The following is a 14,239-nucleotide window of genomic DNA, read 5'->3' on the forward strand; positions in this document are numbered from 1 at the left end:
CTTGCAATACATAGCACACTTTGGCAACGGCAAACAGGTTGCAGACCATCGCGAGGGCAAACATCGAAAGACTACGACCACCCCATTTAGCTGCTTTTTCTTGTACCTTCATTGTTTAATTTTCCCAGAATTGCCCCAGTCTCTTTATAGTGCTCAAGCGGCACCCCGAGATACGTTGTCGGCGTAACGGTCCACTTCACATTCACAAAGATGGCTGGGGTGCTTTGCCATGTTCCATGCCATACCCCTAAACACTTATCAAAGTTTATGACGCTACCAGTCATTTTACAAAACGATAAAGCGTCCTTTTCCGCGGTCGTGACACTTTCTTTATCGCTACAAAACAAAGCAATATCATCCGCGTAAGTAAGCAGCTTTACTTCCGTTGACTATAAACGAAAACCTACAATACTGTTATAAAGAATCTTTCAGCAGAATGGCTCGAGGTACAACGCAAATAGTAGAGGACTTAAAGGGCATCCCTGGCGCACACTTGAGCGTACGTGAAAGCTTTCACCTACTTCCTTATTTATTATAAGGTCTAGCGGTACAATTAGCATAGCACATCTTTACTCCATCGAAGAGCACCGAACCAACATTTACATACTGAAGAACTGAAAACAGAACGTTATGTGATGCACGATCAAACGCCTTTTGTAGATCAAGTTGAAGCAATGCTACATGTTCGCCCCACGCATCACAGCATTCCAGAATGGTTCTAGCAATGTGAATATTTGTGTAGATTGATCTTCCTTTGATTCCGCACGTCTGATGCGGTCCTACAATTCGTGTTATAACTCGCTGTAACCTCTTTGCCAAGATCTTAGTAAAGATTTTACAATCAACATTAGCCAGCGCTATTGGGTGGTAAGACCCAACTGACAGCAATTTTTCTGGGTCTTCCGTCTTGGGAATGAGTACTACATGCGACAGCCCAAATGACGGGGGTGCATATTTTCGCCTACACGCCTCACTACACACCAAAAATAGAATGAGGCTCACATCTTTTCTGAAGGCCTTATAGAAAGCCGCTCCCAACCCATCAGGTCCATGAGACTTCCCCGAGCTAAATACTCAATGGCATTTTCAACTTCTTTTTGGCTGATCGGTTCTTCCAGATATTCACGGTATACGTCATCTAGTTTTGCCATGTTGGCCAGGAGCTCGCGTTCGAATTCTTCCGGGACATCATTACTTCTTCGAAATAGTTCGCTATAGTGCTCGAGGAGCGCTCTGTGTATTTTAGCTTGTTCGTCGGTGACTTCATTCTTATAACTTATTTTCCGAATTACGTTTTGCCTTGCGTGAGCCTTTTCGTCGGCAAAGGCTGGCTTTGTGGGCGTTTCGCCGAGCCATAGCTTGTCCGCCCTTGCTCGGATCACCGCTCCTCTGTACTTATCCTCGTCGATAAGCTCTAGTTGACTCTAGTTCGTTGATCTGCTTTGCGAACGTACCAGGTTTATCTGCCTCCACTCGGTACATAAAGTCCAGTTCTTGTTGTATTTCTTTCTCCTTTTTTTTTCTTTCTTCGTACTTCATTACACTAGCTTTTTCTATTGCACAAATCGTTATTTCTTCTTTAAAAAGCTCCCACAACTCTATCACGTCATCGTGTGTTGCAAATAGCTGTTCAAACTTTTCCTTTACGCACTCAATGAACGATTCATTGTGTAGAAGCTTGTCATTAAATAGCCACATCTTCCAATTGAAGCGTGAAGCCTCTTTGCGCGTCCCAAATGTGACTAACACCAAACAATGGTCACTGAATGACACATGTTTAACGACCTAATTGTGGTATGCTGCTACTAACTGCAATGAAACGTATATCCTATCCAGCCTCGCGTGGCTAGCACGCTGATAGTGCGTAAAAACTGGCCGAGTACCATTAGACAACACCTGTTCTATGTCTTCTAAATTATGCTCTTGCACCATGCGATCAAGCGCGAGGTACTCTTTTCTTTTACTGGAACATTTTTGACACGATGAGCTCCTGAGCAAACACAATTAAAATCTCCAAGCATAATTATTTTTCTCTCGCACATCAAGTACTGCTTCAGCCGTTCAAAAAACACCTCTCGTTCATTTTCGGCATTCGGGGCATATACTCACATTATTCGCCAACCAGAATCGGACATTGAAAAATTGGTTATAACAAATCTACCACTCTGGCACAACAACACATTCTCAACAACTATTCCTAAACTGTTTCTAATGAAAATAGCACATCCACCTGATGTGCCGAGAGCGTGAGCAACACAAACATCGTACCTAGCTCGGAAAGGCAGCACCATGCGGTCAGTTTGTTCCTCGCTATTTATTTTTGTTTCTTGCACTGCAACTACGTCTAAGTCGTTTTCCAAGAAAAGGCGGCTCAGCTGATACTGCTGCTTTCTAGCATTCAAACCTCGAACATTGATAGTCGCAATGCGTAGTGCTGTGCTCGGATTTATCGCCATATATTAGAATGATATGTACGCCATGGTGCATACCTCGCGAGCAAAGACACAACAAAACACCCGCAGGTCATTAGCGACAAGCCAACCTGTTCCCGACGTCTGCAATCCTCGAGCTTCGGCTTGGGTCGCGTATCCGAAGGCTCCACTCACTACCCTTTTTCGATCGTTCATGTGCGTTATCATAGCTCCAAAGAAGCCGCAGAGTGCCAGAGCTCGCGGCTACGTTGGCGGTTTCAGCACCGCTTTTCTGTCTGGTGGAATGTTGGGTTTTGGCTTCAATGATGAACGCCGAGTCACCACCGTTTTCGTTGGCGGTTCCCCAGCGCCAGCGACGTCTTGTCCGTCCGAGTCGTCTGTTGCAGCTTCGCGTCCTCGTTTGCTGACTGCGTCTCTGCTGTCTTCTTCCGTGACGTCCATGCTACTCGTGCACTGACTCGCTGGCTCTGTTGAAGGTTCGCCGTCCTCGGTGCCTACACTGATTTTTGCAGGCACGTCCCTTACGTCGGTCTCTGCTACAACCCACCGGTCTCCTTGTTTTCCATTATCTTGTGGATACGAGGGCGTGTCTACGGGTCGTATCTCCTTTTGATTCACTTGAAGCGACGTTCCTGCAGCTTCTTCCGCGTCAGCTTCGTCCATGACGAGCTCTGTGACATCCATTTTTCCCATTGGGCTTGTTACACTTGCGTATGTCTTCACACATGAGTTCTCGTCATGCCCAAAACGACGGCACCGAGCACAGCGAGGGACACGGCAGTCGCGCCGTATATGCCCCGCGGTATGACACCGCAAACACCCTGGTGCTCTTCCCGGAGCAATTAGCAGTGCCAATTCCCCACCGACACGAAGCTGGTGCGGGAGGTCATCAACCTTGACACTTGCATGAAGCTTGATGCTCACCGTCCGCGTCGTCGTGGTTTTCTCCTGGATGTCATACACTCGCCACTTTTCTTTCGCGACGTCCGTTACAGTCCCGAACATTGCAAGTGCAGCACGTACATCTTCATCGGGAACGTTGAACAACAACTAATGCAACTTTAGGCGCAGGTCTTGATTCATCGGGTCCACCACTATACAGCGGCGACCTTTCACTTACATTTCACCTATAGCCAGGGCTTTCTTGACGCCTTCAGCGTTCTTGAAGGTGACGGCCCACACATGGCTCATCTGGTACGCCCCTAAGGCTAACACCTCAGGGAGCAGTGCCAGATGGTCCAACGTATCCCGGAATTCTTCAACTCGGTAAGGCCTTGCACGCACGTCAGCATGTAAAAATATGGTATTCAAAACTGTACGACCTGTGGGCAAAGTCGGTAGGGTGACCTCGTAATCCTCATGTTCAGCTGAAGTATTCCTGTTACCGCGGCTGTTCATAGCCGCAAACACCGCCCCATCGGAGCACATGATAACCACGTCCGTAGGCTTTCGCGGCCGGAAGTGGAATCCGAGCTATGCCCCCGACAACTGAGATGCAGAGAAGGCGCGTTCCTATGAGCTTCAGACACAACAATATTGCAATTAAAAAATTATAAAGGGGTCACCCGGGTTTGAACCGGGACCTCTCGTTCTGCAGTCGAATGCTCTACCACTGAGCTATGCCCCCCCTTTTTTTTCTTTATTGCCGATTGTGACATTGAAAACAACAAAAGTACAAATGATAAAAACATCAGCCTACTTCGGGTGACGTAGGAGGGATTACAATCTTTTCATGACAGCCAAGTCCTCGAGGACAGACATCCATTCAGGCGGTTCAGCGTGCGCCCGCTACACTTCCCTAAGGGCCACAACACTTTGAATAAAGTTTTCGCGCGTCGAACGGACGTTACCATCTGCACGTCGCACTTGCATTCGCGTCTTCCACAGACTGTGGAGGCCCAAAAGCATGATTAGGTCAAATGATACTTCCGCTTCATTTGCAATGGGCAAGAACCTGATGCCATATGGATCCAGGGGAAAATCTTTTTTGACTGTTCGTTGGAGGACATCACAATGAAAAATTGGGTCGCAGCAGTCAAGGAACACATGCTCTACTGTCTCAGGCTTTTTGCATAACAGGCAGTTAATCGTCCATGGGACGAAAATCCCTTTTTCATGCAGCCACGTCTTAACAGGAAGTGTGTTAGAGTGTAACTTAAAAAAAAAGGATTTCACGGATGGGTTAACCGGTATTCTCTTAACTCGCTTCAGAACATCTTGCCCTGGGCCTCCACGGTGAGGTAAACGATAAATAGGAATCGGCAAGATTGTGTCCACAAGATTCTTATACAGATTTTGCTTCGAAACATTGCACAAGTACTCAATAGAAAAACGCACATGCAATAGCCGGAAAGTACAACCTCTCGCATGTATCCATTGATAGCCCCATACATACTCTCACATGATAAAACAACGATTTCTGGGAGATGTCTCTGCAACATCACTTGGATAGCAGTGCTCAGAAAAGTATCCCTTTGATCACGGAGGAATATAAAACGCGACACAACTTGACGCAGAAATAAGTGCACAAGTCCAAGCCCTCCTGCCTTAACAGAAAGAAACAAGTTGGTACGACTCGTTCTCTCCCAGTTAGACGCCCAAATAAAAACTGCAAAAACGCGGTGCACATTTGAATACTGGTCCGTATTGCACACAAAACATTCATAATGTACCATATTTTGGATACAAGGAAAAGGTTGCAGACGGAAGCGCGCGAAAACATTGATAACTGCCTCCCCTGCCATGCATCTGCTTTCTCCCTCGCCCTTGACACTTGCTCAATCCAACATTCACTTGGTTCTCGATAACACCGAAGAGGGACACCGAGATACTGCGTTGGCAGACAAGACCATCGCAGTCGCGCGAAATGATCGAGCATCGTTTCCCAGTCACCATGCCAAAAACCAGATCTCTTATCCCAGTTTATCAGACACCCCGTTTGCTTGCAAAATTCATCAACCGTGCTGATCACTTCAATAATACTATCTCTGTTAGAACAGAATACTGCAATGTCGTCCGCATAAGCGAGAATTTTGACATGCGCTGATTCTAAACGAAAGCCTGAGATGCGTTCACTTTTGATTACAGCCAAACAGAGTGGCTCTAGGTATGCCGCAAACAGAAGGGGCGACAGTGGGCATCCCTGCCTTACTGACGAACGCACTACCAGCTTGTCTGAGAGGTCACCATTTACAATAATGCGCGTGGTGCAGTTTGCATACGCCATTCTGACACCTTCTATGATCACACGTCCTACTAACCCAAGTAACACAGAACGTAGCGTAAACGTTGCCTGATTGTAACAAATGTCAGGCAACGTTAAACAGCCAACCTCAACGTTGAATGTACGTTGCCAGCTGTACGTTCAAGTGATGTCATAAATAAATGTCACAACAACGTCCTGACACCCACGTTGTGTCAACGTTGCATGTAAACATCAATTTAACGTGTAAATGGTATCAATCTAGCAACGTTACAAAACAGCACGTTCCCAGAACGTTGCCGGATGTCACCAATATTGACATTAATGTGATGCCAGGCTGCTGTAGCATTTCGCATGTATACGTTCATGCAACAATAAGATATTTTCATTTTCAACTGAACATTCATCTTTATCATACAGTGAGGTATGGAGATGTATAGTGGTTATGCAGTAATTAATATCTTCTAAGGAACACCATGTTAAATGATGTTAATTATGCTTCTCCACAGATAAGATCTGCTACAAATTATATCAAATGGCAGAAGCATTCACATGGAAAAAATGCTAATTGTTGCAACGGTTCACCTATAGTAGACAAAGTTACGCATAAAAGTATTCCCTTCTTACACACCAAATGCACAAGACTTTGTGACTGCTTGCACGCCACATGCCTCTAAAAGTGGAAACATTAAGCAAGGGCCATCATGAATTAGCCCAAGCCCTATGATACGAGCTGCATAAAAATGACGAACCCATGCACACTGCACAGTGGATACACACAGATCATATCTACTTGTCCATATGAAAAACAGTGCATTTTTTTCAGTTCACGTATGGTTTACATCATAGAAAGGGCACTAGAGCAAAGGACTATAAGCCACCAATAGGGCTGCAAACACATCGTACACCAGCGCACATTTGTTTCACACACCACACAGGACACATACATGCACGCTGCTGCAGACATGTTTTTTTTTTTTGTTTTTTTTAGGAGGAATCTTCGCGAGCCGCACGATAAACACAGAAGGTACGGACGACAGGAGCAAAACCCGCGCACATTCAACACACCGACACGAAAGGAAATGCGGACGATACGGGTGTAACCTGCGCCACACGAGCTATCAACCCTCGTGGATTTGATCCTTTCCGCCTGAAACAGTCACAACGCGCACGGAAACATCGAACACTGCACATCTGTACCTCCGATATCGTGTCAACAATTCCTGAGGCTACAATTCATGTTGACGACATCAGAAAGTTATCTAAAACTAAGTGACGGCGTAGGAAAAGTAGGCAGCATCGCTAAACGTCATGGATTGGCTTCGAGTCAGCTTCGAGACAGCCCAAACCGTTCAAATCAGGCCACAGCGACGGCTTGATAAGGATAACGTATGCTGATCTCAAAGGCCATGCTTATGCTGGCTGCAGACGGCGGAAGCAATTCAAAGGTAAAATACGTTTTAAAATTTCTTTCTACGCTAAACTATAGTCTAAAATATAGATTGTTCTACGGTTATTTTGTCTTGCAACAACTATACGTAGTTGTGTGTAACCCGGCACAAACTTTTAGTATGCGAGTGTACTGGTTAATATTTTTGTCATCACAGAGGCCACAACATTCTCACAAGTATGCAGGTGGCGCTATTGTTTTTCCTCCGTGTTTTGTGATGGCGGTCGTATGTGCGGGGTGCTACGAGCGTCGCGTTTGCTTGATCGTGTGTTTTTGTGTTTGCTGTTATGAAGTAGGTCGCAGTTAGCGTGCACAGAAGTGCCTGAAGATACCTTGTGTCATGCTGCAAACTCGCCGTATGCGTGGCGCGCCAGGCAAATGTGGCCCAACGATTTTATGCCGTGGAGTGCGGTCTCTTTGTTCTCGTTCTGAAAAGTTAGGTGGACGTCGCAAAGAAATAATGTGTGTTGGCGTGCCTCAGCTCGTCCACTACGCAGCGGCATGTATGCGGGGAGTACCATCGTCGACGCAGCACCGGCAACTTGGAGAGCGCTTCGCAACCGCGTCGTACCATTCAAAATGTAAGTAATCATGCTGGCTAACTACACGCGTGTTGTGTGAGCTTCTCGTGTGTGCATAGCGTGCGCGAGCGTATGAAATAGAAGTCCCGCGACAACAGTAATACCTGTGCTGATGCTTGCTGATCGCTGGTTGTCAGCAATTAGTTACGCAAGTTTATTGCTTCGATGCGAAATTGAAAATCTTGATAAGCGTTTTCTTCCGATGAGAAATATAACGTTCGAAAATAATCGTGTTCATCATGTGCGTGCGGCGCGTGAGCCCCCGCTTTTCTGCTGAAGTTGCATAATAACGACTCATTTGCCTCTTCACCGATTCTTATTGCAATGATGTTTCCTTGCTTACATGGCAAGGAAACTTGTTTCATATCTATTTGTCCAAGGAAACTTGTTTCCTTGCCTCGACGTTGTAAATAATATCTGCTTACGAAGTTTTCGGTTTACGACAGTTTTAGAGAAAAAAAAATTAAGCAATCACAGCTTGCTACTAGTCCAACTTACTTTTTAAGACAAGATGTTTTGACATACCTTATACGTAACTAAACATGACAGGGGAAAGTTAAACTGAGTCATGAAAAAAAATGAATTGTTTTGTAAACAAACATTTCTTTGCTATGTGCTGCTGCGTGTCAATAATTTTACTGTGATCAAAGGGTCCCCATTATCAAGACATTCATCAGTGACTTCTACTTTGTGCTCTGTTGCCACCCTGCAATAATGCAAACATTGTTTTTGTGACTATATTTAGATGCTCCATGCATGTCTAGACAATTTGACAGCTTTATAAAGCTGTGTGCCTCTGCTATAAGTTAACACAGAACTTATTTTATAGTGGCGAGGCTGTGACCCATAACAGTGCCCACATAACGGAGGAGCCACCAGACCCCTTGGCCATGCCTGCCGTAGTGCAACGTGTAATCTGGATGGTCGGGTCAGGTATGTATGTATGTAGTGTACGTGTTCCAAAAAATAGCATCTTGGTATCATTTGTGGATAAGTTAATCGACATTAGTCAACACAGCTTACTAAATAGGCCAAATATTTATGCACCTTGCTGTTTATTTGTGTTCATAGCTGTTATGCACACCTTATTGTGTTCTATATAAAAGTAGACCTAACATGTCTTGATGTTAAGTATTTTTTCTTGCATCAATCGCTTGGCTGCAAGTTACATTTTAATTTTGCTTAGTACACACTATTTATCACTTTTCATTTTGGTTTTCTTGTTTTGAAACTGTTTCTTATGCTGTAGGATTTTATTTCCGAATTTTTAGTGTTTACACTACACTCTTGTGCAGCTTCTGCGCATATAAGAATTCAAAGTGTAATGGGCCAAGTATGTCATAGGTGTAAGCACACAGTGTGCTTACCATTGTTTAACATTCAAATTCACGATTATTTCTGTCCTGTTCCAAGAATAACTGCCACTGGAAAATACACATTTGATGAGCTCAAACTTCTTGAAATGATACATTAAGACCAGTATTCACTGTGCTGCAGTTATTACAGTTCTGAAGTGTTTTCTAGTAAGCTTGCTTTTTTCTCTCCCATTTTTTAATATTCTTGGCAAGCTATCCCCATATATGCAAGTAGGCATTGTAGCAGTTGCAAGTCTATGTCCAGTTACATTATTTTTCTCTTTTTTTCTAGTCAATACAGCATAGAACACATAGCTAACTGGTAGGTAGTTAATTGTATTGATGCTCTATTATTAAAAAAGCACACTATTTCGCACATGTCTGCTTGCTCTTGCCATGTTTGCTGGTTATTGCAATGTTGCTCGTCAAATGAATTTGATTTCAACTACACCATACAGAACAGTCTTATTGGCTTTAGTGTAATTTTAATAGTGACAATCAACCAACAAACCCTAATTCTACAGCTGTCAAGAAGTATTTCTAATACTTTGGGGTCCCTTTCCATATTTTCTGTTTTATCCTGTGTATTTGGTCAGCACAGTGGGCATTCGGTCTATTCATTCTGCTTGGCGCTGCTCAGGTCAGAATATGTTCAACCTGCAAGTCCAAATTATAATGATATGTGTACGACTTCATTTACTGGCTGGATGAATTGAAAAAGCATTATATCTAATTCTAAGAGTATTTTTCTGAAAAATACCAGTGTCTAGAACAAGCATCATATGCACTGTAAGCTCTTATAGTTTTAAGTTAGGTAGGCAAATATCTATAGGTATGTATACTTGTGCATATACTTTCTACATATTGGCTAGTGTTTTAGCTACACGAAACAGCCTATGTTGTCACTACTCTCAAGTCAAATTTATGGTTGATGCGCCGCTTGTTTTTGTTGTGCACTTACACTTCTGTGGTGTCTTAAGCACTGTAGATGCCTGACAGCTGAAGTATTGCAGCAGTAGACAGTTTTAGTTTAGCGTACGCTATGTCATTGCGTATGATATAAAATAGCGGGTCATCACTGCGCATGTGCAGAACGCTATCCGACCGATAGCGTATGCATGCTATTTCTCAGATTTAGCATTACCGTCTGTGCGTGGTTTACGTTAAACATGGCGGTGGTCCCCTCTGCCCGCTTCGAATTGAATTTGGCTTGGCTTTTGCAGAATTCGCTTCGTTCGTAGCAAATGACTGTGTAAATAGCTTTCGCTTACCATCAGGCCGCTTTGACAACAGTGTAATATGGTTAACCTTGTGGAGTTTTCGAGATCGCTTCTCGCTTCGAACGACACGAAGCCTAACGAGGGAAACCGACATATATCAGCGCCACCTGTCAGTGAAGTCGAGAGATAGGTGCGACGATGGCATATGACCTCTGAGATCGGAAGATCTCGCAGGCTAACTAAAACTAATAAATGTGTGCTGTTTAGTGTACGCTGTACTATAGCGTATAGGCATACGCTATTAGTTGCATATGCTATACTCAAACTGTCTAGTGTCGAAGGTAACTGGCACTTACTATTGCTACAGTATGCCAACAGATACCTATCACCGTATTTGTGCATTTTCTAAGAACCAGCCGTGTTTGCTAGGTGAAATAATAGTGTACGTATGAGTTTGCCGGTCAGTTCATGTAACTTTTCAGGATAGAATTTACATGGGGAGGAAAAGGGTACCATACAACATGACTGCGGCTAACTGACCATTTATTTTGATGGAAGGATTAAAAATAGCAACACTGGATGTGTGCTTATTTTGTGCACAATTTCGTTCAGAGGGAAGGCATAAGTTGTAATATAAAAGCATAAAATCACAATAAATGGTATTTGTGTAAAAAGGAAAGTAAATATGGGGGGGGGGGTGCAGACTAACTTCAATCACTTGTCATCTAGTAAGGACGCCTTTTATTACATGAATTGATCATGGGGTCTAGCTCGCATGTCTTGTTTATGTGGCATGCCTCACTGATCTGTCGTGTGAATTTTTCACCGTAGGTGAAAACAGATGATCTTAATCCAGTCTGAAGTCCTTTCGCGGCAATGCACGGCCAAACTGGACGAGCAAGCTGGTCTCTTGAGTGAAATATGGGAATTTATTTGGCACCTTTAGTTACTGGCCAGTCTGCTCGTTATACATTTGACCAGGTGTGAAAGAAATACAGTGAGCTGCCTCTCATACACACTAGACAAATTTGGTGGTATCTTTAACCAAGCAAACCTCCCTTGCCTGCTCGCCTTTCTGAATTCACTTGTGAACTGTCGTGCATATCCTGCCTACTTTATTTTTCACTGGAAATGTGCATGCATAGCAGTCCACATGAGAATTGAGGCTTGCTGAGTTAAAGATGCAACCCAATTTGTCTTGTGTTCGGCAGGGGTAGCAGTCTGTTCCTTTGATCATGTATATATTCAGTCAAATGTACATGGGGCAGACTGGCTGGTGCCTCAACATGTGCCCAGGAGAGCACCATAATTCACTCAAGGGAGAAATATGTTCGTGCCACTTGATGATGCACTAACACGACTGGTGCTGCACGCCAAATTTCGATTGTTCATCTATGGCAACCAATTGACCATCAAAATCAGTGACGAATACCACATTAAGGAAATGGGACATGTGTCAGTTGTAGAGATACAAGCTCTACTTTGGCTATCACTAATTGCTGAGAGGGTGATTAGAGACAGTTACTAGGACAGCTCTTCATCTGGTTGGCTGGCACAAACTGTATCTGTTTCTGCACTGCAAAAAGCTGACTCTACTTGGGCTCACTGAAACTGCTCTTTAAAATAAGCTTGAAACAGGGTAAGCTATATAATTTTGTTTGCAGCCCCCCCACTAATGCCACTGGACATACCTGCCATTTCCGGTTACATTTATCGCACGGTTAGACATATTTATTTTTGCTAACAGCACTTATTGACATAAAACCGATAGCCTATTGCACAAGCAATAAAAGCACATCAAAACGCTTGAGTAATGTCAAATTTAGGTAGGTTCATGTAAACAAAGCAAATTAATTGCTTTAATAAGAAAGTTGTGCAGACTGGGTAGGAATAGAACCTGGAGTGTGAAAGGAGCATGCTTCCCTTACGCCACGGCAGCTCTTTGGTTCTGGCTGACTTAAGGTGTGCCTAGTGCGTGTCACACTGTGCACGTCACATTGCAGCCATTTGGTTGACTAAAGGTGCTTTCACGTTCCCACACGTAAGCAGTCTTAATGTGTCTCTGCCATCTTTTATTGCAGGTACACCTAGGAAATGTTGTATACATTGGCAACGATAACTGGGGCCTGCTCCAGTGCCATCGCCGGGATTCCCTGTTCTGCAAAGAACTAGCATAACTGATGTGGGGAGCCCTGGCGCTCGGCGTAGGAGCGTCACAGGGGCTCCTTGTCGGTGCTTGAAGGACGGCAGTGCTGTTGAGAAGCCGACATTGAGCCCCGATAAATTGGAAGCTGTGGGTAGTAAGTATCATTCACATTTTTTCAAGTTTTTGTAATGTTTGTAACAATGCATGTATTGCACCGAAATGATTAACTTTTCAGATGCATTTGATGCATATCTTTCAAAATGTGGTGCCCCTGAGGAGAAAAAATCATCTTCTCATGCTTGGTTTTGGCCGAGTGGTTCAATCGAGTGACAAAGTTTTTCGCGTTTAGGTAGCCCAAGAAAAAACAAAAGCAGAATTAACAAACCAGCTTATTTCTGGCTACTCATGAGTTGCATTTCTTTGTTTAAAATTGCCTGCGAAGTGGCGCTAACCTACTTATCAGGTCCAGAATTTTCTATTAACACCGCTTCCAAAAGCTCGCGTTCTAATTTGGTTTTTCCACGGCCAGAACTTCTGTATTCGTCATCCGCGGATAGCAACGACAACTTTTGCGGTGTAGAGCAATATTCAACCCTTCTCCCCATATGCAACACCTGTAGCGTAGTTGTAGCTGGTCGTTCAGGCACTGAATTGCAGTGCAGATGTAGGCAACAACAGAAGAGTCAAGACGAGAGACATGCGGCAACTCTTTAACAAAAAGCTTTATTTTTGCTGGCCCATGTTTATAGCCGTCAGTCACTGCATTGCACATGCGCAATTCGCACACTTAGGAAGAAAGTAAACTCTGTCTGACAAGTGTACAGAAGGTGTGCTGATACACACAGAGCCAAGTCGCGAAATCTTTTCAGCCTCAATTATTTTACGTGTTAGTTGATCACTGCTTCTGCTGGAAACAGTACACTGAGCAAACGATGGTCCACAGTCACACGAACTGCAGTGACATTCAAGCCTACTGTCACGCACATTTTTCTTGACATTGTATAAGTGTTCTCTGAGCCGGTGATTGATACAGTGTCTCATTTGACGTATATACTGTTTACCACAAGGGGATACAATAAACCACGTTGCTAACACAGGTGACAAACGGAATTTGGTGTTTTGTTGCATATGTGTGGCGTGCTGTGACATTGCCTTTGATTACACAACTTTAGAATGATATGCAATTTTCTTGATATTGTGAGAGCTTATGAATGTAGGGTATGACGGCCAGTTTTATGTCTGTCAGATGCAGTGAACACTTGACCTCTACTCTGAAAAGCGCATGCACCGAGTGGTTGCCATGTGATCACTCCATCTGACAGACTTAAAGTGGCTGTCATACCATACATTCATAAGCTGTCTCACAATATCGTGAAAACTGCACATCGTTCCAAAGTTAAAGTTGTCTTCTTTGCACCTCAGAAGCTTATAAAGTTGTGTAATCAAAGGAAATGTTTCAGCGCAGCACACAAGTGTAACAAAAAGCACAAAAATCTGTTCGTCACCTATGTTATCAACATGAATAACTGTACGCCTCTTTCTTGTGGTAAACAGTACATAGGCCAAACAGGACGCTGTATCAATGACCAGCTGAGAGAACACTCTACAATGTCAAGAAAAACGTGCATGACAGTTGGCTTGCATGTTGTTGCAGTTCATGTGCCTGTGAACCATTGTTTGCTCGGTGTACTGTTGTCAGCAGTAGCGGTGATCAACTAACACGTGAAATTATTGAAGCTGAAAAGATTGCGCGACTTGGCTCTGTGTGTGTCAGCATCTGTGCACTTATCAGACAGAGTTGACCTTCCTAAGGGTGTGAATTGCGCGTGTGCAATGTGATGAGTGACGGCTAT

At 43.9% G+C, this 14,239-nt stretch overlaps 1 non-coding gene across 1 annotated transcript; it reads right to left on the minus strand.

Moving 5' to 3' along the window:
• Positions 1-3,988: 3,988 nt before the first annotated feature.
• Trnac-gca (transfer RNA cysteine (anticodon GCA)) lies at positions 3,989-4,059 on the minus strand. Its single transcript has one exon. It is a non-coding gene; the product is annotated as a tRNA-Cys (tRNA).
• Between the last annotated feature and the right edge of the window lie 10,180 nt (positions 4,060-14,239).

The sequence above is a fragment of the Dermacentor silvarum genome, chromosome 1 (assembly GCF_013339745.2).
Source record: "Dermacentor silvarum isolate Dsil-2018 chromosome 1, BIME_Dsil_1.4, whole genome shotgun sequence".
NCBI classification, from domain to species: Eukaryota; Metazoa; Arthropoda; class Arachnida; order Ixodida; family Ixodidae; genus Dermacentor; species Dermacentor silvarum.